The sequence below is a fragment of the Callionymus lyra genome, chromosome 2 (genome assembly GCF_982586985.1).
Source record: "Callionymus lyra chromosome 2, fCalLyr1.hap1.1, whole genome shotgun sequence".
NCBI lineage: Eukaryota > Metazoa > Chordata > Actinopteri > Syngnathiformes > Callionymidae > Callionymus > Callionymus lyra.
In genome coordinates this window covers 31,386,446-31,391,126 of record NC_141819.1, presented here as the reverse complement: position 1 = coordinate 31,391,126, position 4,681 = coordinate 31,386,446, and the positions used below count along the sequence as shown (strand labels likewise).

The 4,681-nt window shown below is 38.9% G+C and overlaps 1 pseudogene across 1 annotated transcript; it reads left to right on the top strand.

The window, feature by feature from the left end:
* Window positions 1-2,529: 2,529 nt before the first annotated feature.
* LOC148086533 (protein IFIT1 homolog B-like) lies at window positions 2,530-4,681 on the top strand (annotated as a pseudogene). Its single transcript, XR_015710538.1, has 2 exons — window positions 2,530-2,569; window positions 3,177-4,681. The product of XR_015710538.1 is annotated as a protein IFIT1 homolog B-like (transcript).

Sequence of the window (4,681 nt, the reverse complement as noted above, 5' to 3'; positions counted from 1 at the left end):
AGTCTGGCCAGGAGTGGTCGTCATGGAAGAGTCGCAGACAAAAGGCCATTCCTCAGACATTGAAACAAGGCCAAGCAACTCAACTATGCATGAAAGCATAGGAACTGGGGTGAAGAAAAATGGCAGCAGGTGCAAAATTTGCAAAATTTGGCTGTAGCAGAAGGCAGTTTGTTCCTGCCTTCTGCCCAAAACCTTTGCACAGTACTGTATATAGTTTATTTTTTTGTATAAAACTTTTTTCTATAACAATAAATATGTGTTAAAAACACTAAATGATTAACTAGCATACTTTTAATTGATGTACCCATGGCGGTAATACATGCAATCATATGACTTACATTATGACCGTATAAATTATCATAAAACATAAATTTAACATTCTTTTTTTTTTTTTAAATAATAATAAAAAAAACAATAGACAAATGTTTCAAAGGAAATATGAAAGGTGTGTGAGGCAGAAAAACACCCAAGACAAAGCCCTCACAGGACAAACAGGTGAAGGCGATCTTGACCCGTGTCCAAGTGAGGCGGCGGTTAGAAGGCCCGCTAAAGGATACAATTGTGGTTGGTATTCAACACCTCTTAAAGGAAGTAGGCTGCACCCAGGTTTCTCAGAGATGAGGCAGGGCAGTTAGAGGGCAGAGCACCAATGACGTAGAACCTCATTTGCTCTGCATCGACTTTATCCAATGTGCTGCTCTTGGAGAATGGAACCTTCATTGGTAATCTATCATGGGATATGGCATTAAGAGGTTAGTCAGGAACTCCCAGAAGCTAATAAAGCTCCTTTACATCCAAAATCTGCTTCTCCCGAGCTGAAATATTTCCACGATACCTAAGCTTTAAAGGACCAGACATATTCTCCAGTAGTCGAGTAGTTCTGTTTAGTGACTTTTTTTTCCGCCAAAATTAACTTTTTTAGAATCACGTAGTAAATGTTCATGACTGTAGTTCTTTAATTTAGCCACAAGATGAAGTCAATTGAGTCCATAAAGTTAATCTTTATTGACGGGCAGATGAACTAGCTCTGGTTACAGGTGGATGTATGGAAAATGTTAGTTTCACAGCTTGATCCTGTGAGTATCCTGTCGGAGAAAGTTATTAATTCTCGTTCATCGTTCACTAATTCTTCCACCCCAATCTTATTTAGCTTCTGATCTCTCAATCGGTCACTTGGTCATCAACTAACTAAATATTAATAAACAAATATTTGTATGTGTGAACTCTCAATGAACGGACAATGTGATAATATCGGTTCCTTCTGTGCCCTTATTATTTATTTACAATTTACACATCGCCCTCACGAGACGACTCGTCCCCATGCCAAGGGACACATTCAAACATGGACGACTCTTTCTAGTCGTTAAAGTTATGAAGTACATTTATGAACATTCGCTACGTGATTCGAAAAATACTTGTTTATTTTGGCAAATATAAAGTCAATAAACAGAACTACCTCGCCATCACTACTAGAGAATATTACTTAAGTATCGTGTACTAGTGTGTCGAAAGAAACGCTAGACGTAAATTTCATGAGACACGCTTATCTCGAGATACGAAGTATCACAAGATTTTTTAAAATCCATGTCACCACCATGTCTCTGTAGTGGAGTCAATCTGTCATTTTTAAGGTACAATCTGTAGTTGTGTGTCATTCGGGTGTGTATTATTTGTTATATTTGTTATATTATTATTTTAATAGGTGTAGACAAAATACAAAAGATCAGTGGAATACCATATGAAAGCAGCTGAGATTAAACCACGGTCGTTCTTCCGTGACAGTTACACATTACAGTCAAAACACTATTGTGTGTTTTGGTGGATATATTTACTCTTGGTGGTGGTTAACTAGTGGTTGAACTTATATGAACTTATATCATCAACATGGTGGCAGTAATGATTTTATGGTAGTTTCTAATTTACAGATGCACGACTGGGCTGATCCAAAGAATAAAATTCTTCAAATAACTTTCAAATGATTTGCATCTTCATGTGTGTTTTTGTGTAACATTTCCATGATGAGTAATGGTTACACTTTTGACACATGTTTATTTATCTGAAGAAACAACCTGTTTTCCAATCCAAGAAGGAATATAATAATATAATAAAAACAAACACTGACAAATAAGACATTTGCCAGTGTTTTGCTGTAACTAATGTTGAGTTACTTTACATGCTATTCCTTGTAATTCTTCTTCTTAAACATACAGTACTTTTACAGAACTTTATTGGCAACTTTCTTCCCTGGCGTTTTTTGTAAATTACCAAGGAAAATTATTAAAGTGGGGGATGATGCAGGTCGTAAAAAAAACAGTAAGTAAATGCTAAACAAACAAAATAACATGGTGATTAATTACCAAATACAGCAAAGTAATAAATAATTATACTCTAAACCTGAACACATTCTGAGCAGTTACTGTTCAGTGAAATAGAAACTGACACAGAGTGATCCTTCAGTGCGCAGACTCAACTCCTCCTGGTCTGACTCTATATAAAGTGGCTTTTGATCTCCAGGCACTGACAAGAAAACACAAACTAAGAGTGGAGATGAAAACTGACCAATCATGAGGTGAGTTTGTTTACATTTATAACTCAAATATATTGATTTTTAAATATAAAAATAATCATCTTTATGATTCATAGTATTAGGTAAGAGTATTTTTGTTTGTCTACTTTTTATTTACTCGACACACACACACACGCACACACACACACACACCCACACACACACACACACACACATACACACCAACGCACATACACACACACAGACTCACACACACACACATCCACACATACATGCACTTATAAGAGGCACAAACACAGAGGTATAACGCAATTTGTTATATTAAAGGTAACTGTATAGTGATTTGGAGCTTGACAATTTCTCAACACATAGTCACGTGACACATGACGCCATTAAACATTATTTCTATCACACATACTGGCTTTTACACATGACCTTTGGCCCTCCACTTAACTGTTTTAAAGCACACACATTTCATTTGTTGTTATTAATTTTCATTTTTAAAGAAGGAACACACTAGCGCTGACAGAAATATAAAAACACACACAAGCAATAAACAATAATTAAAGTTGATTGCACAGTTTCATGATTGCAAATACACACAGACACACAACACTGTGGTACTAAAGTGTGGACTTGTTTCCAACAGTGAGAGTCAGACAAACATGGAGGCCAGACTGAAGACCCTGCAGTGTCACTTCACATGGAAGGAACTCGTCCAGGAGATCAAACCATGGGCTGTCAGGGATTATCTGGAGGACATCGGCACAGATGAAGGGAACTGTTGGCTGCCTCACATCTACAACCTCCTGGGTTACCTTCATCACCGTCTGGGCTCAGTTGAAGAGGCCTTGAGGTTTCTTAACCTGGCCACAGAGGAGTTCAACCGCAGACACACTGAAGAGGGTCCTTGGATGATGGTGAACTACGGGAACCTGGCTTGGTTGCACCATCTCATGGGACACCAGCCAGAAAGTGAGCGATACCTATCAAAGGTTGAAGATCTGAGGAGTCAACACCCAAATGTGAGCCAGGATGACCTGCACGCAGAGGTGACTGCTGAGAAGGCCTGGACACTGATGACATTGGTCGACGACCATCTGAAGAAGGTTGAAGAACTTTTTCTGGCTGCCATTGAGAGAGAACCAGAGCGAGTGGAGTGGAAGACCTCCCTCGCCTTAGCATTAGTCAGAGCTCAGAAGCATGAGCTCCCCCTGACAGATGACGCCAGGCAGAGATTAGAACGTGCCAGAGAAGAGGATCCAGAGAAGGTGTACATTGCAATCAAACACTTTAATTATGGAGAAAAAAAAGATATAGATGTTAGAGACAAAGCTCGAGAGATGGCTGAGCTGGTTCTAAGAAACCCTGTCAGTAGTTACAGTGGTCTGAAAGCAATTTTAAGAGTTTACAGAGAATCCCTCCCCATTGATGATGCAGTTGAGCTGGCAGAAGAAGCCCTGAGAGAACATCCAGATGAACGCTTCCTGAAAAGGTGTGCAGCACTCTGCTACTTATGGAAGATCACCAACTGCAATAGGAAGAGGATATATGTACAACGAGCAACAATGAACAGGGCCATAAACCTTCACCAGGAAGTGATTGCTTTGTACCCTGACACTTGCCTGGTAAAGGAAATTAATCTTGCGACCATACAAGGATGTAGCGATCCGGAGGTAGGAGATGAAAAGTACCAGGAACTTCTAGCAAGAGATCTTGATGACCTAGACAAACAAATGCTTTTCAACCATTATGCCAAATTTCTCTTCTTCACTCGTAAAGAATACAGAAGATCAGTGGAATACCACATGAAAGCAGCTGAAATGAAACCACAGTCATTCTTCCGCGACAACAGCATCAAGTCTTGAGGGAGCGTTTTCAAAGAAACTCCAACTTGTGCACTGAAATCGAAGATTTCCTGAAAAACCTTCCCATAGATTAGTCCTGATTTTTTTTCAGTTCTCTTGGCTGAAATAGTCAATTTACACATTACACAATTCAAACCAATATTGGGTTTATTGGTTAATATATTTACTCTTGGTGGTGGTTAGCTAGTGGTTGAACTTTTTTGAGCATGTATCATCAACATGGTGGCAGTAATGATTTCATGATAGTTACTAATTTACAGATGTATGACTGGGCTGATCCAACTAA